General features: G+C 48.0%; 1 protein-coding gene across 2 annotated transcripts in view; it reads right to left on the bottom strand.

Moving 5' to 3' along the window:
• SPATA13 (spermatogenesis associated 13) overlaps positions 1–27,301 on the bottom strand; it is a 264,723-nt gene that overhangs the window by 81,122 nt on the left and 156,300 nt on the right. Inside the window, exon 1 of one of the 2 annotated variants that reach the window (XM_029210022.1) lies at positions 20,946–21,068. The exons of the other annotated variant lie outside the window; for it this stretch is intronic. The gene's annotated coding sequence lies outside the window, so the exon portion shown is untranslated. Of the gene's footprint in view, positions 1–20,945; positions 21,069–27,301 lie in introns of those variants that run through there. 2 annotated transcript variants of the gene reach the window in all.

Here is a 27,301-nt window from a genome sequence, read left to right as displayed (position 1 = left end):
CTGGAGGCTCTCTCTCCTTCCTCCCCAACTCAGATGCCCGTCCTCTGTGGGCTCCTGTGGGAGCTGCTGTTTCAGCACTCGCCACGGTGCTCTGCAACTCTGGTCTTTCTGTCTGCTCTCTCCACGTAACTCCGGTGAGGTTGAAAAGTTCTTTGAAGGCAGAGACCAGGTCTTCTTGAACTCTGCACCCTCTGCTCCAGCCAGTGACTGACTAATGAAGGATGGGAACCCCCCTCCTCTTGCACATCCAGGGCCAGATCATCCTTAGCTGTGAGGCTGACCTGTGCATTGTAGGATGTTCAGCAAACTGTCGTTCGCTGAGCCTGCCCGTTTTATCCTCCCCTTTCCCTTCCTGGTAGGTCCTTTCATTCTCTTATTCATTCCAAAATCTTTCCCAGAACCTTGCTGGAATCAAGACTCTGACCGGGAGCTCAAATTCTAGCATCCACACCTTATGAACAGGTTGTATTCTAAAGGGTTACTTACAGGCAATCTATTTCCCCATAGACTCTGTCCATCAAACTACATTTAACCGATAATATAGTGAATTTAACCATAATTTATAACATTTCCATAGGAAAATGCATCTAAGATTCAATGGTGGGTTCTAGTTCCAAGGATGAAGTTCCTTTCCCCACTGCCCGGTTCTTAATACAAAACCCTCTCCCTCTCCCTTTCGACCCCCGTGTCCACATCTCAAAGGAAGATTGTCCTTCCCCCATGGACATGGCATCCTTGGGGTCTCTCCAGGTGAAGATGGGGGAGGATGCTTCAAAAGAGCAGAGCTCTGCCTTCATTTAAATACCCAATCATTTAAGTGTCTAAAACTGAAAGTATACATAAAACCGTTAGCTCGGACAAGACTGGGTCACTGTATCTCTGGGAAGGGTGTCGATTCTATAGAAGGTGTGACGGGCTGGCTGGCCTTATCTGGGTTACTAGGGTATAAACCGCATTCCTGCATGTGAGAATGGGGTTTCCCAGTAGGGAATGGATGTTTGCTTTGTCAATTCTGAGGGTTTGCAAAGGCAGGCCTTAGGCCAAAGAGAGGAAAACCTTCCTTTGGTCTCTGAAGTCAGGGGTGGGCAGATCTAGCCAGGCGTGCTAGGGTAGGTCTGCACCTGAGCTGTGCTTCCTGGCCGTGACCCCGACGCTCAGCGAAGTGCCAGCCTCTGAACCCCGCGTCCTGCCCCCGACTCTAAACCCCGGGGTTCCTGCACCTGTTCCCCAGCCCCCATCCTTCTCACGGTAAGTCTGCAGCAGTAACCTCCCAAGTTCTCGGTGAGGACTACCTCATGCCAGCAGCCAATGCCACAAAGGATGTCACCACAGCAACGGGGCCTCCCCTGCACTGACGGTTCAGAGTAAAGAAAGTTTTCCAGATGGGTGGCCCTAATCTTGAAGGCACTTTGAAGGTCACTGGAGCAAAAGCAACGTTTCTGCTTGCGAGAGGCCGTTTAGCAGAAATCTGGAGCTGTGCGTCACTGGGCTCACCCCGCAGGCTGCACAGAAACCCCCTCCAACGATCAACACAGCTTGTATACCCAGCATTTGGTAAAAACCATTTATAAGGGTATATATGTTGGTGGTGTATTTTCCCTGAACTTATGTTACCGCTCAAGGTTTTTGGTTTTGTCTTTTTGCATAAAATGTCTTTCTGGGCACAGAACCCCAGTTGATAACACTGCCTTTTGGAGGAAGCAAGATCAGCCTTTCACTCCGTTTCCATCCAATTAGGTCTCAGTTTAGGGGGTGTGGGAGCAGCACGTCCTGCCATCACTACGGACAGGGGTCCAGAGAACACCCTCCCCTGCTCTTTTCAGTCGGCATCCCGCAGCCTCACACTGTTCACAGCAAAGCAGTTGCTGAAATGCCTTGTTTGTCAAATTTAAACGTCGTCTTTGAACCGAACTGACGTCTGGCTGTTGTTTCACAGACGTCATCCCGCAGGAGGCACCCTGGGTACCAACGTGAATGGAGCAGTGGCAACCAGCAGGCGCCCGCACCCATGCCTCCACAGTGGGGGGGGGGGGGGAAGCAGCCCCACAGGAGCTGCGCTGGGGCCACTCGGTTCGAGGAGGGGCTGTTGTGACGAGCCCGCCCCAGGGGACATCAATGGCCCCTCTGAGGCTTGAAGAAGGGATGCTGAGGGCCTCAGACACTGTGCTCGAGCACAAAGGAGACCTCCTGTACTCAGGGGGCCCAGGCCTCACCCTCCTGCGGCTCAGAAGGGCCAGCCGGCCCCCAGGGCAAGGAAACCTTGACGGAGGAAAACGCCACACGCATCTCAGGCCCTCGCTCAGTGCCAACTTCTCAGTTCATGTTTGTCCTTCGAAAAGGGACTCGCAGGCAACTCAGGAGAGCTCCTCTGCAGCTTCTTTGGGGTTTTACCATTCTTTCTACGACAAAGACTTGGGCCAGAAGCTTCCACGGGATCGTATGGCCTGCTCCATCACTCGGCTTCTTTGCCAAGGGCCCCTGCTACAGGAAGGGCACCGCTCCTGGGGTTGCGCACACCAAGCTCTCACTGGACAGTGATAGGTGGCACCCCTCCTGTGTCCACTCTCTCTACTAGCCCACCACCTACTAGTGCAGGAGACAGGCTGTGCGACGTGCTCCGTCCCGTAATCTTACCCTCCAGACGCAGCCCGCGAGCATCTTCCTCTCCTCCCAGGTTCAGCTCTGACCTCCGCCCCCGCCTGTCCCCCTAACCCGCGGGCTCTCACACCCCCACCCTCAGCCAGCCTCCAGCTCTGCCCGTGGGGACACTGGCCACCAGGTGGCTCCGTCCCACTCCCAGCCCCGTTCACCCGACGGGATGCTTCTAGCTCTCTCATGTCAGAAGCTTCTGGAAGCCCAACAGAAGACAGGAGCATGTGTCAGACTCAGGAAAACCCCGGCATCACACCCCACTGACACAGCTCCCTTGACACAAAGCTTAATAAGGTTCTAAATATGTCAGATGCTCGGAGGACCTGACATGAAACGAGCATTATATTCTGTCTTTCATGAAAAGTTCAAAACCAGTCTAGGTGCTAAAAAAAACTCAAGAATGACAAAGACGGAACTATCTTGAACCTAAAATAAGGAGAGTGGAGGAAAGGGGGATATGAGCAAGGTGGGGGGACTCCCCAGGAGGCTCGGGGAAGGTGAGCCCCAGGCGACCAAGAAAGGACACAGGTCTGCTCCCCGCCCCGCCCCCAAGAGCCGCTGCAAAGGACCCGGTGACCACAGACAAAGCCAGGCGCGTTCCTCGGTAAGACCAGCCTCAGAGAGTTAGCGGGTCCCCGGGCTGGGGTAACAGGATCCCAACACCCCTGAGAGCACCTCACAGGTTTTCAGGAGAAGCAAATGCATCCTAAACAGAATATTTTCATTGGAATATCAGTCCCGCTCGTAACAGGACACCCCTCCCTGTAAAGCGTAAGTTTTATCGTTATAGGTTAATGTGAAAAAGGTAAACAGGAAATGGAATTCTACATCAAATTTATAGATCAAAAAGAAGTGCAATACTTCTCTGCTGGAAATTCAATGGATGTAAGCCTCTTACAGGCGAATCTGGACTGACACAAAAGTAGCATCTCCCACGGGGTCCATGGGGGTGCAGAAAAGGCCCCACCTGCACAGGTCACTGCTTTGTGATCCAAGATCGGAGCACCTCCTCCACCCTCCAGCCAGCCTGCCGGGTCAAAGGTCACTGCCAGACCGCAATGAAGGACTGGAGAAGGGATGTCTAAACGTGGATGTGGGGGAAATGCCATTATTTCATTTTTAAACTAGTTCTATCTTTTCTCCCTACAGATGGATAATATATGCTTCAGGACTCCTTTCAACCCTGACTATGACTTGTAAGTAACTGACATCTCCAATTGGGACACGTGGTATTCTAAATGTCAATGTAGAAGTCAATGGTTCAGAATTTAAAACACATTTTCTTGTAAGACTCTGTCATCTGCTTAGCCCCCCTTAATTCCTAATGTAAATAAACTATGTTACCAATAGTAAGGAATGTGCTCACTATATGAATTATCGTTAGTGTATTATACTCAATTCATAATAGGAATTAATAAAAAGATGAACCTGATTTCTTTGGCTTAGGGGCTCGTATGGTAGCAGAAGTAGAAGAAGGATGGGAAAGCCCCTCTGCGGTACTGGGAACAGGTGGGTTGTCCTTGGACTCCTCTGGCCTCACATGTCCCCGGCAAAAAAAACACCCTGCCCAAGTCTGCTGGTTCATTTCTTTGCTAACAATCATTTCAGAACTGTAATGATACAGCAGTCCCCGTCATCCCTCCTAGACCGAACGCTCTGATGCAAGAAACTGTGCTTTGGCAGAAATCTCTCCTCACTGCTTCCGGGCGGGGACACAAGCAGCTCAGGGCCACGTGCAGGTAATGGCATCACCTGAGCGCAGAGGATTAGAAAGAGGCACCGGTGGCTTCCATTTAAGTGGACTTCCTGCGGCTTGTTTTGAAACTTCATCTCGTAACAAGAAAGAACCTCATGGGAGGCATCATCGTCCATTCCTTCAATCATTCCAGGAGGTTCCCCTGATCCCTCCTGTCTGACTGGTGTCGGGACAGACAAAGGAGGAGAGAGGGGAACAGCAGACACCGTCTCAGCCACCACAGACCTTTATCCCACTGGGGAGACACATGATTAAACAAGCAATGAAGTCTGCATCGTTATGACACCTGGACGGGCTCCTTCAGAAGTGACATCAGTGCCAGAACTGAAGCTGATGGAAGGTGGGAGCACCTGACAAAGGTCCGCATTTTACTTTGCTGACTTGACCTCGACAAGAACCGTCTTTCCGTCTTTCATTCCCTCGCCCCACGCCTTAAGTGTGACAACTGAGTTTCAACCAATCTTCTAAAATTAGAAATTAAATGAAGTCAAAGCCCCTGTCCTCCGGAGACAACTGAGAACATAACTGGGTTTTAACAGAGAAACAGGAACGGGGGCCTTTACGACAATTACTGTTGATGTTTTTGCGATCACACTGCATTTTCAAGCTGAATTCCTAAGTCTACCTTGGCCCTAAGGATAGCTCCTGATCCCCTCGGTTAGGGTTGGGACATTTCTCACTGAGTCTGTCGCTGTCATTACGGGTCCCTGCGTGCGTGCTGAGAGCTCACCGGTACTGATGCCAAGGTCCACACAGGCCTGTTCTGCAGGAGATTGTAATCTTGTCCAGAAAACAAGAAAAACATCATCAGAGATTCCTATTTTCTGGGAATACTGCGTTTTCCACATAATTTTGTAAAACTTTAGGTTAAAAACCCCCTATATCCAGTCTTCAACGAAAAGTGTGTATTCATGTTGAGACTCCTGCTTGCCTTCAAACTAAATCAAGCACACGAATTTCTGAAATTTCTAATTTTCTTCTCTCTCTACACTTAGAAACCGCCTTCTTTGGATGGCTAGTTAAAAACTACTTAATAAATGGAATATTTAGGTGTTTCTTTTGGCCGAGGGGCTGCATGAGAGACTTGCTGAGAAACCAGGCCACATGGACTAATAAGGAAGTTTGGGACCCTCTGGACCAGGGTCGAACCTGCTCGCGGCAGACAGCAGCCTGGACAGCACCTCCCCCGAAAGGGCCTTCAGGACTGCCTCTGGGAGTGGCTCGCTCAGAAACGTGCATGTGTCCTTGAGGACGGGCCCGTCCTCACCGTCCTTCGCGTCCACGTGGACACAGCATGTTTGGCATGTATCAGCAGCTCAATGAATATCTGATGAAACATCCAGGGCCTCCGTGTAAACACTGAGTCCGGATGCCTTCAAAGTAACCTTACCCTGCGGGAGAGACTGCCAGGTCCTCCTCCTGAAGTAACTGGGCACTGTTAACATCCAAAAAAATCTTCTTGGCTTCTTTTCCCACCTCTCTACCAAGAGAAATGAGAAATAAGTCTGAAGCTTGGAGGGGGCCACTGAATTTAAGCGGCAAATTCCAATTCTCGCCTTTAGGAACTGGCCCTGGAGTGAAGGGAAGGCCCCACGTTACTGAGATCAGGCTCTTCCAACACACGTGACTGTCACCCACTGGTCACACACGGAGACCCACACAGGGACCCATGGCCCATCCTTGACAACGGAATTCAGGGAAACCACGCAAAGGGCCAGGGAGGTCTGCCCTTTGCTGAATCTGACACCTGACTCGTCACCAAAACAGACAATGAAACGAAGCTCGTGTCTCTGTGATGAACTGAGAAAAAGATGGAAAAAGCTGCAGTGTTGGCATGGCTTCCTTTCCTGCTGAGGGATGAGGATGGCCAGGCACCCATCTACATCCTGCCCGGAAGGGTCCCCTGCAAAGAGCCAACTCCAGACGTGTGCTCTTCGGAAACCCTCACAGAATAAACCCGTGCATCATTCTAGGGGCCGTTTACTAACTCCTAAATAAGTGAGGGTTTACTACTCCCTTCTCAGCTACTCCACGGCCAGAGTGGACAAGCTCGGGGATGCTTTAGCTCACAAAACTGGTGGAGTTCATCTCCGGTGCGGGGCTTTGTTACCTTTGCGCAGTGAAAATTTCTGCTGTCCAGTCATTAGAGGTGTAAGTGGAGACGCAGAACAAAAGACAAAACCGGTCTAATGAGAGCTGTCAGGGTCCCCACCTGTGTCTTCTGACAGGCATAGCAGCTCTGTTGTCTGTTACTTTGCGAGATCCTTCCTCCTTCTCCCTTCAGGTATTAAACCCCAATGTTAACTTTCTTCCCCAATTTGCACACACAAAGTCACAGGAGCATCCTAATATTGTACCTCAAAGTACAGGTGAGGCTAAAATACAGGAACTTATTAGGTCTCTGATGGAGGCCAGTGCTGGGGTGGGAGGGGGGGAAGTCTATGGACTGTGCTGGCTGCATACCCGCCGGCCCAGGACTGGGCTCTACGAGCTTGCTGGCTGGGTGCCCCGTCCGCTCGGGTGCAGAAGAGACACTTGTCCCCGGGCTGGTCTCAAGAACGTGCTGTTCCCTGTGGGACCAGCACCCCTTTATGATCATGGGCAAAATATTTACGGCTGTTGGCCACCTATTTAGGGTGACCGTGCGGCTTTACAACCAAAAGAGGGCTTGGGGGCCCCATCAAAGGAAGATCAAACTCTTCTCCACAGTGCAATTATTCATGTCCTTCTGAAACTGAGTCCTGGAAGAATTAAGAAACAAACTTGCAAACACACAGCAAAGTGATTATCTTCTAAAAGGAAGAATACACTCAGATGTAGCAAAGAGTACAGGAGTCAAGTATTATAGAGTTACTTATTGTAATCGTACGAAAATAAACGTTACTGCAACATGGACAGCCTTCAAAAGCTAAATGAAGCCTTAAAGGGCAAAGTGAAGGCAGACAGCACGGAGATGGCATGCTGTCGGGTTCTGGCGACACTGAGGTGTCCCGGAAGGGTGACTCTACCCAGCAAGTCGAGGGCTGTAGCCGGGGGCTGGGGAGGAAACAAGCAGTGACGAAACATGGCCACGAGGGTTCTTCTGGGGACGATGGTTGCACAGCTCTGTAAAACTTACTAAAAATAACTGAATCGTACAATTGCAGTGAGTGAATCTTATGCTATGTAGACTATATCAGTAAAGCTGTTAAAAGCACAAAGTTGATGACATTAAGCATAATGGCCTCGGGCATAGTCTAATAAACATTCTGAAGAGGACTTAGACACATAATTCAAGGCAAAGCATGTATTTACTCTAAGTACCCAGAGCGTGTATTTCCGTCAAAAGAGCCACAGTGACTTCCCGAGTCCCCAGCTCGGAAGAGTCACAGGTTTCTGTCCTCATCACCAACGACCTCAGGAAAGGCCTTCTCTCCTGACGGTTCTTGCATCACTCTTTTCAGGGGCTTTAAAACGAAGATTTTGATTGCTCAGTGTCTGCCTGTATGGACTTCCTAAATTACACAGGAGAGCGACCTTCCTTCCTGTGACCTTCCTGTGACCAGCAGCGAAGAAGCCACGAGAGAGACCCTCACAGCAAAGCGACCAGGAGCTCTCAAAACCGGGTGTGAGCCAATGCTTCTCCTCTGAAAGCCAGGCTCCCGGGCCGGTGGGCCCTCCGGGCGTGCGTGCAGGAGGGACCATCTCCCTGGGCATCGAGAGGGGCTGCCCGCGTGGGCGCCGGGGCCCTGACGGCGGGGCTGCTACGTTTCAGCTGATGCAACCCCACCCTCAACCCCTGCCCCGCTAAGCAGGAGCATTCAGCACGTCTGCCCACGTCCCAGGCCCTCCTGGGCAGCTCCACGCATGACATCGGTTACAGGCTGAAAACTAGTCCCGTAAACCCAGCAGCCCCCAGAGCTCCCCCATCTCCACTGTCTGCTGCTCTGGGGTTTGTTTTCCATTTTAAAAGACTTCATCCCCATCTTCATGCTCGGGGCTCCATCCAGCCCCTGTTTCCCCCTTCTTCCCCTCCCGCGGCCCCTCCTCTTGGGGACCACAGTGTCTCCCACCCTCCTGGTCCCGTTCCTAGTTCTTCAGCCGTCTTCACAGACGGGATTTCCGAGGGTTGGAAGCGATAAAGAGCTTTGTCCGGTGCCTCATTTTACCCAAGAGAACAAGTCGAAATAGCTGACACGTTCATAGCAGTTTTATTCACAGTCGCCGAAACTTGCAAACAATCAAGATGATCTTCAGGGGGTGACTAGAGAAATGCACTGCGGTGCATCCAGATGACAGAGTAGTATTCAGTGCTAAAAAGAGCTGAGCTTCCAGCCATTTGGGGAAAAAAAAACATGGAGAAACCCTCAAAGCATAAAATCCAAAAAAGCCACATACTGGATAGTCCCAACTATATGCCATTCTGGAGAAGGCACAACCATGGAGACAATGAACACATCAGTGGTTCCCAGGGGTTACGGGGAGGGAGGGAGGGACAGGCAGAGCACAGAGGATTTTTCAGACGGTGAAACCACTCTGTGTGATGCTGTCATGGTGGATACTTGTCACTCTGCACTTGTGCAGACTCAGAATGGACAACCCCAAGAGTGAGCCCTAATGTAAACAAACCATGGACCCTGGGTGATGACACGGTGTCAGTGTCAGCTTGCGGATTGGAACAACTGTGCCAGGCCGATGTGACATGTTACCAGCAGGGAGAAACCGTATGTCAGGCAGAGGGGTATTTGAGAACACTGTACTTGCTGATCAATTTTTCTGTAGACTTAAAAGTACTCTAAAAAAGGGTCTAAATTTAAAACATAAAGAAACAAACAGCTTTTTAGTAAGTGGGATGGTCAAGCCAGTGACACAGACCCTTCCTACCTGAGAGCTCTGCGTACGACGCAGAAGGCCCGCTCATCCAGGCAGGCGCCCAGAGACCTGCCCCCTGAGTCGGCGATCATGCCCAAGGTCTTGTAAGGGGAGAACCAGGACCACTGCATCACCAAGACTCAGGAACCGCCATCAACGTCCAAACTCTGTGCGTGTCACCCCAACCTGCTGACGGTAACGTTCACACGAAAGAGCAAGGGTTGGGGTACCTGCCATATTCTGGGTGGAGAGGGACAGGGAGGTGCCAGGTCAAGAGCCTCGATTTTATCACAAGGTTAAAGCTGGGTTATTACACGAAACCGAGCATTTTAATTGCAGAAGTGAGTAGCTTGTTTAAACTGGAAGTGACTGTGAGATTTTTATGACCCACAGGTGACAGGGAGAGTCAGGGACCTACCTGGGTTTTCATGGAGGTCAGGGAAGGAAAGAAGCACAGAATTAATTCACAGGCCCCATGGGGAGCAGGAAAAACAACTGCCTTATAGTCACATCTCATACGTTATGCTTATTCAACTAGGAAATTATAAAGAATAAAGTATTACTGAGGAATATTTATCTGTGTGGAAAACCAATAATGAAAAGTTAAGGAGTGATGAGCCCAAAATTCAGGGTGATGGTTACCTCTCAGGAGGAGTTGTTAAACTTACACATGTTACAAAGATTCTTTGTATAAATTAAATATTTAACGAAGTCATCTTCTGGAAGATATACCAGTGTTAGAAGGATGAGTCAGCAAATACTAATAAAAATAACCTATAGGGCTTCCCTGGTGGCGCAGTGGTTGAGAGTCCGCCTGCCGATGCAGGGGACAGGGGTTCGTGCCCCGGTCCGAGAAGATCCCACATGCTGCGGAGCGGCTGGGCCCGTGAGCCATGGCCGCTGAGCCTGCACGTCCGCAGCCTGTGCTCCGCGACGGGAGAGGCCGCAACAGTGAGAGGCCCGCGTACCGCAAAAAAAAACATATAATCTAATAGGACTAAGTAGCTGTACCAATCACTTGGCATCAGACAGACCTGTGCTCAAATTCCTACCGCAGATTCAGCAGCCAAACAGCCCTGAACAAGTGACACAGTTCCCCCATCTAGAAAAAGGGGGAAATAATGGTATTCTTCAAGTTGGAGTTGGGTTAAATAGCAAAATGCCTGTTGAAGAGCTCAGAGGAGCTGGGCAAAGAGAATGACCGCTCCCATTCAGATCACTGACCACATGCCAGGAGCCCTGGGAAGCACCTTACAGGCACAGTCCCACTGAATTATCTCAAGGTCATATAGTAATAAACAAAGGAGATAGGATTTGAACCCGTAGACAGTCTGACTCCGGTGCTAGGCTAGTAACCATCATGCTACTCTTTCTGTCTGATAAAGCTCCTATATTATTATTAATGGAGTTGCTTACCATCATAACTATTCACGGTTTAAAAAAATTAGGTTTAAAAATTACCTATACATGGCTAAGATGGGACTACTTGACACAAAGAACCCAAAGATGTAGAAAGCCGGGTGGCCACTGTGATCCGACATTGTCACGCGACTCTCAGAAATTCCAGTACATTCAACTCCACGCACAGGATAGGAACCGAGCTCGATCAAAGAGGCAACGGTCTTTCCCAGCCCTCCCCTAACCCGTACCCTGGCCAGTTAACCTGGGATAATACATCCAGTTCTAAGCACCACATCTTAAAAGAACAGACACACTGCAGATCCGTTTGGACAATGACCTGGTATCCACGTCCTTTCACAAACAGTAGAAGGATCCTGGGATACTCAGCTTTTAACACAAATTTTAGGGATTTTCCTAGGGAAGGAGTACAGATTTACTCACACGTGCACCCTCTGGGAGAATCAGTGCATAGAATATGGTTGCTTTCCTTCTGGAACAAAGAATTTACGAACAATCAAGGAATCGGGAACATGCGTCTAGCCCCCAGGACGGCCCAGCGACCACAGACCGCAGAGGGCCTGGGGGCTGGATGCATCACCTCTGAGGTTTCCTCCACCTTTACAGTTTTGTGATCCTGAAAACACGTACTACATCTCCTAAAAATACAATCCTTCCATAAACAGCAGTCAGGGCCCTTTGGGGAGGGCACCGCCCACTGAGGACGCCCTCGGGTCATCACTTGGTTAAAGCTCTTCTGACTGTGCTGAGCCCCAGTCACCTCCCAGTGTCCACATCCTCGTGACCACACGTGGGACAGGCCACACAACTCCGGGCTTTGCAGAGCAAGGACAAGGAGAAGAGACTGGAACAAATGCACCTGCTCACTTGCTGAACCAGACGTCCAGCTTTAAGTTCCCGCAAAACTTAGGAAACCGGCGTGAACTGAGCTGCCCCAAGAAGGAGACAGCACGATGCTTCCACGGTGACCCCAGACCACACTTCAGCAGAATTAACCGGGCATCGAACCACACGTACCCAGGCCCTGGCGGGAGACGCCTGCAACGTTGTTACTGAGTCTAAAGGATTTCATGACAAAGGGTTTGAGAGACCGCTAGCCATTTTTTTCTTGTTTCTGGAACAACCAGCAAAGCCATCTGTCTCTGAAATAGGCCTGCTGCTTTATTCCCGAGTCTCTGCCTGTTCGGGGGCAGGGAGGCTGTGAGGACCTCACACTGAGTATAGTCAGTTTAGAAACAAAACAAGTGAAGAGGAGAGGATGGGGTGGGCGAGGGGAGGAGCTGGAAGAACAAGGGCTCTGCTTCCAGGAAACCGAGTACATGTCACTGGGCGGCTTGTCCCCCAGGACGCCCCGTGCACGCCGAGTCCCAGGCATCCTGGTAATTTCAGTGATATTAATGGTCCCTCTCTAATCCTTATACACATTTTAAACATCCGGAAATGGAAACCCAGCAAAGGGTGGCACCTTTCACACCACAGCGGCTCCAACAGGACCACCCAAAGGCCATTTCATTCTCTAGGAGAATGTGCCTTATTTTGACGTGCTATTTTGTGATGATCTGGTAAGTTACAGATTAATTTGCAGATTATCTGTGGCCAGTAGAGATGCAGATCATTTCTGCCGTGCAGAAAAGATGACCACAAAGGTCACGGTTTTACTGCCTATAAGGCATTAACTGGTTTTGTCCCCAATTTAGCAAACCTTTCAGCCCTTCCTGCCAGACGGTCTAATGCTCTGATCCTGAGCACCCCGCCCCCAGCCCCCTGACCTCACTCACCAGCTAGATGTCTTTCACACAAGCTCACAATGGATCTGTGGGCTAGTCATGTTTTAACACTTTGAAAATTGTACCTTGATACATTTAATCTATATTCAGTCACCACTGTCCCATTACTCTTTTCATCTTTATAACCTTCTGCTAAGTCTGTGTTATGTCACAGTTTTTGTCACTGTTATCATATACTCTTAACTGTTTTATAATACAAATATTGTCGATTTTGTAGCAGTTATAAAAAAAACAAAAACAACAAAAAGTTTTATCACAAAGTTAAGATTTCTAAATAACCCAGTTCCACTTTTCCAATGTATCTGATCACTGCCCACCTACACAGGCAACTGGTTGCTTAGTTCAACCTGGACTCCTTCTCCTCAAATTGGTTCTCTTTTTCTAGATAATCCAGTACTCTAGTCTAATTTAGAAATCATGCCTATTATTGTCTCTTAAAATACGCTGCTTCCTACTGATCTGCCGATTTCTTTAGAGAGCAAATAACATTTATTGAACATTAACCGCCAGACATTGTATCAGACGATCCGTGTGTTTGAACAAACAGGCAATGAGGAAACCAGAATTGTTGTAAAAATGAGCTGCCAGGCTTCCCTGGTGACACAGTGGTTGGAAGTCCGCCTGCCGATGCAGGGGACGCGGGTCCGTGCCCCGGTCGGGGAAGATCCCACATGCCGCGGAGCGGCTGGGCCCGTGAGCCATGGCCGCTGAGCCTGCGCGTCCGGAGCCTGTGCCCCGCAACGGGAGAGGCCACAACAGTGAGAGGCCCGCGTACCAAAAAAAAAAAAAAAAAAAAAATGAGCTGCCATCTTTACTTCACTCTTTAAAAGCCATAACCCCGAGTGGTGATTCTCAAAATTCCCATCTCCTTTTCGTGATTTTCTACCCTCTAAGTGCTTTCCATCTTTGTTATCTCTCATTTTCCTATGCTGTTATTATTGATATTATATTGCAGTATGGTACATGGACCTACTTAGCTTCTAGAGCTTTTGGAAATGTCCCTCTGCTCTGCTCACCCTCCCGATTCCACACCGGATGCCCCCACGGATGCAAGATCCGTGCAGTCTGGTCACTCGTTTCTGCTCCACGCGCAGCTCTAATTACCTTCATTTCACCCAGAGGACAGTGGGTCCTGGGACTCACAGGGGGTCCAGGGCTCCCAGCAGGAGTCCCGAGCTGGGCACTGACAGGAGAGCAGCCTGACCTTCTCTCTTCTCCACACCACACTGCCTCTCAGCACGGTCCCGGTTCCAGAAATTTCCAATAAGAACTTAACCATGCCTGATCCCTTGGGGGAAGCAAAGCGATGCTTAGAAAGAGCAGGTCGCTTGACAGAAGTCACAGAGCCAGCATGAGAACTTGGAACACAAACTCAGGTCCTTTCGGCTGTAAACTGTCATCTTCAATGACTTAGTCATGAATATTTAAGCCCCCGGCCCCCAAATCTCCTCCACAGCATCCCTGCGTCGTTTTCATTTCATGTTGACTTGATTTCTTCTATCAGGTCTTAATGATGTTTCCTCAAGTACCTTGTAGGACCTTTAAGGACTAACATATACACACTGCTATATATAAAATAGATAACTAGCAAAAACCTACTGTATAGTACAGAGAACTATACTCAGTATGTATTTTGTAATAACCTATAAGGGAAAAGAATCTGAAAAAGAATACACACACACACACACACACACACACACACACACACACACACACACACACACACATATATATATAACTGAGTCACTTTGCTGTATACCTGAAGCTAACACAACAATGTAAATCAACTATACATCAATTTTTAAAAATCCAGATTTAAAAAAAGAAAAGAAATCCTTCAAGAAAAAAATTAGGGATAACATCTGTATACTTTTTTATCCCTAGTTCAGCGACCAATAAACATTTATTAAATACATGAATGGCGTGGAGTAAAAATGTGCTCTATGTAAACTGGAGCATTTTTTAGTGTGCTGTGGAAAGGTGCAGCTATTTTTATTTGATCTTTTGTTTTTTAAGACTTGGTTTTATAGTAAGATAAATGTCAGTTATCTATTCTGTGACCATCACGAGACAGAATGTAAACTCCGCGACTGTTAAAGACTGGAGTTGACAGCTCACAGTGACGTTCGCTGGCGAAGGACCCCTTGACGCCAAGCCTTCACCCCGTTGCAGCGAGTGTGTCTTCCAGCTCACCATCGTTACGGGGGCTTCACAGAAAACACCGGAGAGGTACTGACCATGACACCCCCTCACCACATTTGAGTAACACAGGAAGCTCTTGGAAATATTACCCCAGACCCCTTAAGGTGTCTTGAAAACCCTGCATGAAATTAAGTACCGCCACTTTAGTTGAATTTCTTGGCACCAAGAAATTAAATTCAAATGCAAACAGAGGTGATAAAATTAAGTTGCAGTTTCCCCTATACAGTGGTCATTCAGATAATATAGAAAATAATTAATTTTCAATATTTGCATTAAAGAAGACACAAAATTTACAAATTATCACAGTACCTCAGGACACAGCCCCGGTCCTACAGAGAGCTACTTGCCGTTAATCCAAAATATCATGTAAGCTAACACAGTCAGCCTTTCTCCTTAAACCTTTCTGGCCAACTTGTTAACAGGTGTTAATATGTACCTACATTAACCAGTTTACCTTCTCCCACATTCCCTCCTATCCCCAGGGAAGTGAAACTAGATATTGTTGAAGTGAAACCAACAGGTCAGTTGCTTGGAAGACAAAGAAAGAAAGAGAAACCAAAATCCTAGAAAACCCACCTCACAGATAATCAGTGCCTAAATAATTAGGCGTTTGCTAGAATACTGTATTGTTCGCGACAATAACAAGTGTTGACAAAGATGTGGAGAAATCAGAGCCCTCTGACACTGCAGATGGGGATGTAAAATGGCGCAGCCACTTTAGAAAGCAGTTGGGCAGTTCCTCAAATACAAAGTTATCATATGACCCAGCAACTCCACTCCTAGGTATCTACCCAAGAGAATCGCAAACATGTCTACACAAAGACTTGTGCGTGAATGTTTATAGCAACATTATTCCTAAGAGTTAAAAAAGTGGAAACCAACCACATGTCCACCCACTGATGCACGAATAAACCAAATATAATGTACCCGTAGATCTGAATACTATTTGGCCACAAGAAGAAGCACTAATACATACTACACGTGGATGAACACTGAAAATATTATCCTAAGTGAAAGAGGCCAGTCTCAACAGCCCATATACTATGAGATCCCATTTCTATGAAATGTCGAGAACAGGCAAGTCCATGGAGACTAAAAGCAGACCAGTGGTTGCCAGAGGCTGGCGCTGGAGGGAGGGGATGGGGAAACTTTCAGAAAGCTACACTGCCTTCTTCCCACAAATTTAGCCGTAATTCACCCTTACACGGTGCACTGGTTTACCTCCTGCTCCGACAGGCAAACATCTTGCAGCTGTCCTTGGACAGTACAGACGAAATCATTGACTCACACCCAGCCGGTGAAGTCAAGACTCCACATACCTTAAGCAGGTAGAATTTTTAAACAGCATACAAGTGATTCGGCCACAGAAGAAACCCAACTTAGCACAGTGGCCAACTCAGTCTGAGTATCACCGATGCAGTCATCAAAGGACCACAGTTCGAAAACGGTCACAGGTTAAGAAGACGTGAAGTAACTGTCTTTTCAAAAGTCACGTGAGGGGGAGGTTGGATGAAAAATCAGCGATCCAACGCCACGGTCCGTGAACGACTCAGATGTCCACGGGAAACAACTACCGCAATATCAAGAGCCGCGTCCCCCCGCCGGCCACATCCCAACTCTCGCAGGGCTGCTCCGCCTCCAGCAAAGGGCCCGGACTCTCCTCTCCAGGTCCTGCCCTGCTCTTGCAGGCCAGAAGGGAAAGAGAAATCTCAGCGTGATGTTAGCTACGTGAGCTTTCCTTTCTTTTCTTTAAAAAAAAAAATCTTGTTCTGAATGACAAAAGTTCAGGACACCTAGACATGCACATTTAAACCACCGCGTCTAGGGGCACTCACCCGACATAACATGCATTTCAGCTCCATGTACAACTGGGGTCTCACCGCTCTAGAATCTGTTCTTCGAGGACCCTCTCCATGTTCGGGGGAAGCTGCCAGAGCCCACGTAACCAGAGGCAGCGAAGACCCATGAGGCGCCGTCAGGGCCTAAAATGTGGGCCTGCAGGTGGGAAGATGGACCAGACGCTCGCACAGCTGAGGCTCCCACACTCTCTTCTCCAATTCCCGCCCCCTCCTGTGTTCCTACGGTCCTCAGGACCCCTCCCGTCTGGACTTCTCTCAACGGATCCCCGTTCCCTGATGACTCATCTCACCTCACTGCCCGGAAACGCTACGAGGGACCAGGCTGCCTAAGCCCTGCCCGTCGCTGTAGCTCCATCACCCAGCACACGTCTGCGTGCGGAGCCCTCGACAGAGGACTGTCCGGAGGTGAACTGCTGCACGTTTAACGCTGCCGCTGCCTCGCTGCATTTGGAAACCGCTCTTGCTATACTACTGCCGACGTGCTACTGCCCGGCACCAAATCAAAGGCGCCCTCCTCACCTCCCACCCGACTGCCCTGCAGCCGGGGACGCTGTGACCCCCCACTCTTCTCCAGGCTCCTGGGACGCCCCGGCTGCTGCTCCACCCGGCGCCGCTCCCCATCTATCCATCTCCTCATCGGCTGCCCTTTGCTCCACAAGGGGATTTCTCCAGCTCCGTGTGCCCCCCCCTTCCCTGCTCGGGGATGAACTCTCCTAAGAACCAGGACCCACGGCCTCTTCTCAGCAGCCCCCGAGACAAGGAAACCTCCAGCGTCTCCTGCTAGCGCTGCCCGTCCTCCCCGCTGGCCACACCCATGGCTTGAGAACACCCCACGTCCCCGCCGTGTCCTCACCTGTCTCCCGCCCTCACACCCAGGTCTCTGGGTCCATGTCCACATCCACACCCCCTGCCTCGGGCTGTGCTACATCTCACCGAGAGCTGTGATCATTTTCCTGCTCTCCATCCATTCCACACTCAATGCCATGTCCTCAGGGAAAGGTCCTACAGTGTGTCCCCAGTCACAGCCAGCACCTTCCACGCTCCCGTCCCTTCCTGGGTCGAAAGTCAACCTCCCCAGCCTGGTCCTCAGGCCCTCATCGTTCACAGCCGCCCTGACTCACACCGACTTTCATAAACCGTAAGGAACTCCCAGGACGTGCGAGGCTCCGAGCCGGGTGTTCAGGGAGCAGCAGGAAGAACAGGACGCTCTCATCCGACCCCGTGCGGACGCTCGGGACCTCGGTCCGCCGCCGCCCGCGTCTCCGCAGGTCTGCACTGTCCCACCCGCACGGAGGCCTCTGTGGCCACGGAGCCTCTCAAAATCCGCTGAGACCCGCCTCCCGTGCCTCTATTCCCCAGCCACACCCTCCGCGCTCCCCGCCTCCCCACCATGCCCCGGCAGTGGGCAGACCAACTCCGTCCCCTGGAGCCCGAGGCAGGAGACACGGCGCTGAGAGCTGGTGGCTGGGCTCTGCCGCCACATCAGACGTGCACAGAACTGGTTCCTGACTCAGAAGAGACCCTGGTGTCCCGGGATGTGCGGAGTGAGTGAACGGCTGGAGCTGAGAGGGAGGAGAGCTCCAGAGCCCCACATGCAGAAGGACGTGCCCTCAGTGCACTGCGGAGCACTGGCAGGGCAGAGCCAGGCGGGCAGGTGCACAGCCACCAGGCAGAGCTTCGAGTACGCCGATCGACAGGTCATGGCTGCAGAGAACCCAGGAGTACCGAGAAAAGGCCGTCGATTTGAAAATTCGGAGATCACCATTTAACTTGGAGTGTACTTTCACTACCTGGATGACGTACATCAAATTATATCTACGAGAAGTAAACGCAGGGGGAGGAGATGGGTGGCTGTTCTCCACGCCTCTGTCAAACCTCTGTAGCAGGAGGCCACAGGGACACTGGCAGCACGGCTGGCTAGAACCAGAGGCGGCTGCGGCCACTCAGAAAGGCAGCCACCGGACCCTCGGGGGCCACAGCGAGCTCAGTGGCCTCTGGACATGGCCCCCGCACACCCTGAGGCCTCAGTAAAAGAGGTCTGGGTTGGCCTGGCACTCTCCCCTTTCTTGGGACAGTGAAGGAATTCATGGGTCTGAAAGCCTGGGAGCCTGTGACCAGTGACAGCACAGGTGACGCTGCTCTGAAAAAAGGAGTTTGCTGCCAAAGTGTCACAATGTAGAGCTCGGCATCTGCTGGAAGGGCCTCCCGAAGGAAAAGGATTAATAAAAAGCTCTTTGTTGATTCTGCCCCGTTTGCACAAACCCGCTCCCACCCACCTGACCCACACCAAGGCCATTTTAACTGAACAGCAGACGAAGTGTGACTTTGTGGAAACGGAATCGCTTTCTTGATAAATTAGCCAATTAGAACTTCCCCAGGACTCACAGAAGCCAAAGGCACTACGATTTCCTACCCTATCTCTTGGAATTGCTTTCTTTTTCTCTCCATTTGATGGATTTTTTCCAATAGTTCTGTTGCCCATTTCAAACAAATTGCCCCGTGGAGCCCTTCTCTCTAAAACCTGTGTTTTCCATGCAGAAAATTAATGTGCCCACTCAATTACTGTGCTTTGCTTTCACTTCCTGAAATTTAAGGCTGCAAGATCCTGAAAGGTAACTTCTCTCTAGCGAGGGGGCTGGGCACAGCCGCCTGACTCAGACCCTGATGCCAACCGAGAATCATTTCTGCTGGAGCCTTAAGTCAGGGCGCGTGGTTGAGCTTCCTCCTGGGTGCAGGTCTGGGGCTCTGGGGCACCGGGGCATCACCTTTACTGGGCTGTCGCCGCCGCTCTTCCAACTCGCATGTCCTTCCCTGTCTGAAGGCTGCTTTCAGCCCCTGCACCCGCAGGACATGACCTTGGCATATCCTTGACGTGTCCTCCCCTCCTATCCTTAGTCACACTTCTCGTTTCTCATCACTGGTGACGCATCGAATTTTCCTGTGGTTACTCCCCAGCTCTCTAATTTTCCACTTTTACTTTGAAATTAACTCCACATCATGTGAGCAGGTAGAGGAAAGAGAACCTTTTATCGTCCACACAGGTAAACTGTCACATCCATATCTCCCCACTTGGCGGCGGTGATGGTTAATGTCACGTGTCCACTTGGCTGGGCCATGGTGTCAGTTATTTGGTCAAACGCTAGTCTAGATGTTGCTGTGAAGGCACTTTTTAAAAATATGATGAACAGTTAAATCAGGAGACTTTGAGTCAAGCAGATGACATGACCCTCCATAATGTGGGTGGGCCTCATCCAATCAGTAGGTGGCCTTAAAAGACTGAGGTCTACCAAAGAGAAAGGGATTCAGCCTCAAGATTGCCTTCGGGGCAAGACCGCGACATCAGCTCCTGCTAGACTCTCCAGCCTGGCGAGCTGCCCGTAGACTGTGCTGTTGCCAGCCCCACAACTGTATGAGCTCATTCCTCAAAGCCAGTCAACTTCTGGGTCTCTCTCGCTCTCTCATTTCAGTTCTGTTTCTCTGGAAGAAACTGTTAAATCCAGGTAATCAGAAATTTTCAATAAAATGCCTCATACGATCTCTAAAATGCCATGCCTTGTATGTTAAGACCAATGATCTGCTGAAGGTTTCTGAAATGAGAGCATATTCAAAGACTAGATATGCAGAACTGTCAATAATCATGATGTCAAAAGTGACAGGCTACTAATGGACTCAAAATTGAGGAAGTAAATTATTCCCAGAGGTAAAATCAAAGTCCTAACTTAATTTGGCCCTTGCACGTCTCAGTCCCTTAATTCTCTGCATTGGCTTATTTCTTACAGAATGGATTTCCAAGTAGCTTTCGAGTAAATTATAGCCTTGAATCAGAAAAATCTAAATTATAGGCCCCTAAAAAAATCACACTCGTGGCCGAACGTTGCCAATAAATAAAATCCCTTGTGAAAAAAATCTTTCATAGAGCAAGCAATAAAATTTTACCTAGTGCCTGTCATGTGTGCTGGGAACAGTTATAAACAGAAGCATTTACTGTACATTCTTTGGTCACACAAACTAGCATCTACTCAGCGCCACAAACACACGTCACAGTGAGGTGCTCTGGTCTCCATTATTAGGAAAGGCTTATATTAAGTTACGTAAAGGGGGGAAATGCCCAAATTGGTAATAAATACAATTACAGAGTAGGTCCCCTGGAGAAGCAAAACATAATGTAAAACGAATGCACTTTTCGAAAGACTCATTCCCAGCGCCTGCACTGAAGGGCGTGATCTATTTCCTGGGGAACAACTCATATATGCACTCAAATTCTGTAAGAGTAAAGCAATGCTCACTTTCGGTACACGCTACCACTTGACCTTAAACTCAGAACAAAAATAAAACAATGGGTTTTCCTTTAACTCCGATCTCCATTAAGATAACGAAAGAACTGTTTCATTTAAAAATGGCAGACTGGACCCATCCTACCTTTCCAAGTCTTCAAAAGGCCACCACCGAGGTCACACCACAGTAGGGATGAGTTTATTTTAGGTCCTGGTCGCTCAGCAGGAGAGCTCAGACCATGAAATTATCAGAGCTTTGAACTTTGTCCTGTGCAGAACACAAAAACCCACCAGTGCGATTTGTAGGTTCATGCTGCTGCCCGGCATTAAGTTAATGTATAACAACAATTACACATCAGAGAGAAAAGAAATCAACAAGTTAAACATACACTCCAGAAAAACCTTAACTAGCAACAACAACGAGAATGTGATCATCTTGGCAATGCGGCCGGCCCTATCTGTACGTTTCCCCCTCTTTCCCATACGTGGGAGGGTGCCTGCTTGGGACCAGGCAGTGGGTGTGTGGACAGGTGACAGCTGGGCCCACCTGTGACCCAGTCAACAGGGGCGGTTCTGTTCAGCTGCATGGTTTGGGTTTCAGGACAAAAGCAGTCTGACTATTTGGGTTCGGGCAGAACCAAAAATTCTTCCAAGAGGATTCTGTGGGAATTTCAACATTCAAATGAGTTTAACACTGATTTCTCAAAATGAGTCATTCTCAGTGAGCACAGATACCAGATACCTATTCAAAATCAGTCATTCAAACATGGCAGTCAACACTGCCATGAATAAAGGAGCCAGTCATTATATGAGGTGATTTGAAAACAATAATGAATATAATTCAACTATCAAATTACTACATGCTTTTCTTTCTAGTGTGAAATGTAAACTCAGGTTTTTGATGGGAATCTTTTATATCTACTTCCCCATGGATGTTTAAAGACACTGTAATGTAAAATGCACAATGAAAATCTAAATGGAGATGATGTCTGCCATTGATTTAAAACATTCCTATAGTTAAGCGTTCAGGGAATCATTCTTTGTATTCAACTAAGACAGAGGATCATTCTAAATTTTAAATTGCTTTTTAGGATAAAAAGATGGTAGTTCATTAAAATCCTGATAAACATGCACTAAATCAATAGATAGAAGTCTTGAATATTAGTTGGCATGTTTGAAATAAATACATCTTCATCGATAGCCAAGAAAAGGATAGGTAACTCTTCCATAAGATGTTATAAAATTAATGTATAATACATCCCTGTTTACTAAATAATTAGCCTCCATTTTGTAAACCATGGAAATCACATTTCTCAGATCATTCTACCAGAAGAACAAGAATCCTTCTGAATTCCTGTAATCTTTATTTTGATAGAGAATCACAGGTGGATTGTTAAAGGTTTATTTAGGCTATGTGAGAACGTAATATGTTAATTAATAAAACTGAATGGGTTTTTTTTGTTGTTTTGCTTGGTTTTTTTTTGCGGTACACGGGCTTCTCACCGCTGCGGAGCACAGGCTCCGGACGCGCAGGCCCAGCGGCCATGGCCCACAGACCCAGCCGCTCCGCGGCACGAGGGACCCTCCCGGACCCGCCCCCCGCATCGGCAGGCGGACCCCCAACCATTGCGCCACCGGGGAAGCCCTGAATGATTTTTAATACGTTTTAAAAAAAAAAAGAATCAGCTAGTGACTCTTCACTTAGTACTTTATGTAACTTCTCACAACAGTCCTGTGAAGGAAATTAGCTTTTCTGGGTGATTTTTAACAAGTTACCTAATCTCCCCGAGCTTAGTCTCCTTCACAGGGTGCGAGCACTAATGTCTGCTCACTGTGTTGTATGTACGAAGTGAACCAATATATGAAAAACCCAGGAAGCACCATTTCAGAGGATGCTTACATGATCATTTTAAAAATCGCACAGGGCGGGCTTCCCTGGTGGCGCAGTGGTTGAGAGTCCGCCTGCCGATGCAGGGGACAGGGCTTCGTGCCCCGGTCCGGGAAGGTCCCACATGCCGCGGAGCGGCTGGGCCCGTGAGCCATGGCCGCTGAGCCTGCGCGTCCGGAGCCTGTGCTCCGCAGTGGGAGAGGCCACAACAGTGAGGGGCCCGCGTACCGCAAAAAAAAAAAAAATCGCACAGGGCAAAATCAGGATTTGAACGAATGCTCTAAATTTCCAATCCCAGTGTGGAGAGCAATGCAGGTCACCTCTCTTCCTCCCCCAGGCCAGGTGCGCCAACAGGTAAGGCCACCGTCAGCCAATGGAGAGCGTTATAAAGTGATAAATGCCTTGATTGGGATCTCTGAAAACTTTCCATGTAGGAAGAGTTCCAACTTTTAGACATGACGCTTTTTTGGGTACTAAGTTTAAGGAGTGAGGATGCCTGGTCAGATGCTTCTAGTTCTGCCACCAACCTTGGTTTGCTTTGATGGCATTTTCCACAGGGAAGAGTTATGTCTACATGGAAGGAAGACTGTATTCATTATATTTGACTTATAGGTGAAAAATGTATGTTCAGTTTGTGTGATTTTTTTTTTTTTTTTTTTTGCCGTACGCGGGCCTCTCACTGCTGTGGCCTCTCCTGTTGCGGAGCACAGGCTCCGGACGCGCAGGCTCAGCGGCCATGGCTCACGGGACCAGCCGCTCCGCGGCATGTGGGATCCTCCCGGACCAGGGCACGAACCCACGTCCCCTGCAACGGCAGGCGGACTCTCAACCACTGCGCCACCAGGGAAGCCCTTGTGTGATTTTTTGAAACACTCAGCCCTCTGCTAAAACAACGTCAACATACAAATGAAAGAAAACGAAATGAAGAGATTTAGACTCAGTAAGAGAAAGAACCCAAGAGAGTACTGGAAATAATAACTCAAAAAAAAAAACAAAAAGAGGCTTTAACCTTATTGCTAGGAAGTCATGTGTGCATGTAGAAATCTTTCTCTACCTTTGCCGACCAGTTACCATGAGCAGGAAATATATGTGAGTAGACGTCTTTCCTGAGAAGCTCCATAAAACCCTATCCCAAATGCAGCAATGACAATCATGAAGCCCCTCGCCCCTGTGAGGCCCCCCGCCAGCACAGAGAACGGTGCCACGACACGCGGGTCACTGCGGTACACACCCCCAGCCCACCCCCCGGGGTCTCACCGGGCGCGTTTGGATGGACTAGGCCTCGTTTAATGGGTCTGCTTAACGATGCAGAACACAGTTGAGTCTTCCTTCTAATGCCGATAAAATCTGCACGGCAAACTATAACCCCATTAGTAGCACCCAAAATTACTAGAAATGAAGGTTTTGAAAAATTAAGGGATACAGCTTAAGGGAGGATAAAGACAGGACCATAAAAATCATAGCACTGAAGTCATGCTAATCTCATCTTTACACTAAGGGTGGTGGGAAGACTCAGCCTTTCTAGAAATAGCTTGCATGTCACCCAGCCAGGCTTCCTTCCCAAGGCGGGATTCCTCCTACAGGGAAAAAAAAAAAAAAAAAAAGAAACCGAAGAGGAGTTTTCCACAAGTAGGTTAATAATTTCAATGCAACTTTTCACTCAGACATGTATTGGCTGCCAGGCTATACCAGGTACTGATGACAAATACGGGAGCACAATCACTTAACCCTCAGCTCTTACTGAACTCCAGCTCCCGTGCGAAATCAGGAAGCGGGGAAAACCACACGCCAGTGAGTGCCGGAACTTGGGCCCAGGCCGGCTGACTCTGGAGCCCACGACCTTAGGCATTTCCTCAAGGGAAAACTACATTCTTTTACAACAGCTTCCAGAGACATTCCAAAGAATTATTAGGAAAAAAAGAGTACTCCTTTGTCAAAGAATTTAATGAGGAAACATTTCAGCTAATCAGCTGTTAAGATTTCACATACTGAACCAAATCATCTATTATTTCAAACAAATACTAGAATATGGTTGATACTAGATAAATATTAAATATGAATACTAAAATATGGCTAATATCAGCTTCATTCTTTAAAAGGAGCTTAAGCCATCAGTTGTAACAGTCATTATTTATTGGTAACTAACTGCACAAAAAATTGGGGGTTTGGGGGGAAAGGGGAGTGACTGTTAGTGGGCATGGGGGTTTCTTTTTGGGGCAATGAACATGTTCTAAAATTGACCGTGGGGATGATTCGCATGACTCTGTGAATATAATAAAAACAATTTAATTCTGCACTTTAAATGGATGAGTGGCACAGTATGTCAATTATATTTCTTTTTTTTTTAATTGTAGTTTTATTAGTTTCAGGTGTACAGCAAAGTGATTCAGTTATACATATATATTTTTTCAGATTCTTTTCCCTGATAGGTTATTACAAAATATTGAGTATGATTCCCTGTACTATACAGTAGGTCCTCGTTGGTTATTTTATATATAGTAGTATGTGTATGTCAATTATATTTCAATAAAGCTGTTTAAAAAAGAAACAAATGAGGCTGGTGGCTTTGCTGTGGTGCCAATTCATTCTTTTTTTTAAATTTTTATTTCATATTGGAGTATAATTGATTAACAATGTTGTGTTAGTTTCATGCATGCAGTCCATTCATTCTTAAGAGTAAGAAGGTGGTAACAGGCAGGAATGGTGAAGAATGAAGCACAGGGTTACAATCTCAGCTCAGCCATTAGACAGCATGTGTCAGCTCAGGTCATTATTTAAACTTTCTGATCTTCAATACGTGCATCTTTCTTATGCAGACAATAACACCCTCCCAGCACTGCATGGCACACAGTCAGCATGCTTATTATGGCACTTGTTATTACTAGTACTATTAATGACTATATACAAGTAATGTCATGTACACACTGCTGTATTTAAAACAGATAACCAACAAGGGCCTACTGTACAGCACAGGGAACTCTGCTCAGTGTTCTGTAATAACCTAAATGGGAAAAGAATTTGAAAAAGAATAGATACATGTATATGTATAACTGAATCATTTTGCTGTACACCTGAAACTAACACAACACGGTTAATCAACTGTACTTCAATATAAAATAAAAATTAAAAAAAACAAACAAGTCATGTCACAATTGTGGAGTAAAACAAGCTCTTACTACAAGAAGACAGATGCATGTTTCTCAGACGTTTCTAAAAGATCTCTATTTGTGGCAGCCATATCATAAAGCAGCTCAATGAACTGCTGCTAATTCAACACACGTTTTTAAGAGCACGCTCAGGACTGGCAGGCACGGGCTTTCAGCTTGCATTTCATAGCTCTCGTGCCTTTTTGGCCTACACGGGGAGTTTTTTAAAAACCGAGTTCATTTTCAATATTTAAGAATAGAGAGATTTTGGTCTTCCCTGGTGGCTCAGTGGTTAAGAATCCGCATGACAATGCAGGGGACACGGGTTCGAGCCCTGGTCCTGGAAAATCCCACATGCCACGGAGCAACTAAGCCCGCGAACCACAACTACTGAGCCCATGAGCCACAACTACTGAAGCCCACGCACCTAGAGCCTGTGCTCCGCAACAAGAGAAGCCACCGCAATGAGAAGCCCGCGCACCGCAACGAAGAGTAGCCCCTGCTTGCCAGCTCGCCGCAACTAGAGAAAGGCTGCACGAAGCAACGAAGACCCAACGCAGCCAAAAATAAATAAAATAGAATAAATAAAACATTAAAAAAAAAGAATAGAGATATTTCACTTGCATTAAGATTTCTGGATTCTCTTGGAAAATAAGAAAGTTTGCTAACACTGGGCCACCTTCCCTTGGGACCCGACAGGCAGAACCCACTGAGTTTCCATCCAAACTGCATAGCTCCTGTTACATGCCCGGCCCCAAAAGGCAAACGCATTTGCAACATTGGGGCTGTCACAGATACAAAGACCACCGGCCACAGGTCTCTACCCACTGGAACTCAGAGACCAGCCAGAGATGCCAGTGAAAACAGCCATAACTAAATAGGCAGGGTCCCTTATGATCAGCCAGATTCACTTCACAGACAGGGAAACAGGCTCAAAGAAGTTACATGATTTATCTAAGGCAAACCGTATCAGCCAGACCAACGGATACATGCCTGAATTGTTATAGAGGCGTTTGATCACTTTCTTCCAAATATCTCTAAGAACTTAATGTCACAGTTAAAAATGATGGTGAATCAGGGAAGTAAAGCGGTGTCTGTGTCCGCCATGCTGTGATTAACTGAGGAATAACAAACAAGTTGAATAGACCATTTTCCACTTCTTTTTATACTAGGAAGAAAGGAGGAGGCTCGTTAATAAAATGATAAACAATAAAGCATGAGCTTGTTATTTTTTAACAGTTCATAGTCTGTCAACCACCTATAATGAAAGAGAATGTAAAAAAAGAATATATATGTTTATATATGTATGTATAACTGAATCACTTTGCTGTACACCTGAAACTAATACAACATTGTAAATCAACTATATTTCAATAAAATCTTTTTTTTTTTTTGGCCGCCCCACGCTGCTTGTGGGATCTTAGTTCCCTGAACCTGGGCCTCCTGCAGTGGACGTGGGGAGTCCTA

The sequence above is a fragment of the Monodon monoceros genome, unplaced genomic scaffold (assembly GCF_005190385.1).
Source record: "Monodon monoceros isolate NGI ecotype Baffin Bay Population unplaced genomic scaffold, NGI_Narwhal_1 Super_Scaffold_8, whole genome shotgun sequence".
Taxonomy (NCBI): domain Eukaryota; kingdom Metazoa; phylum Chordata; class Mammalia; order Artiodactyla; family Monodontidae; genus Monodon; species Monodon monoceros.
The sequence above is the reverse complement of the archived record's forward strand: the minus strand, read 5'-3'. Positions and strand labels throughout refer to the sequence as shown.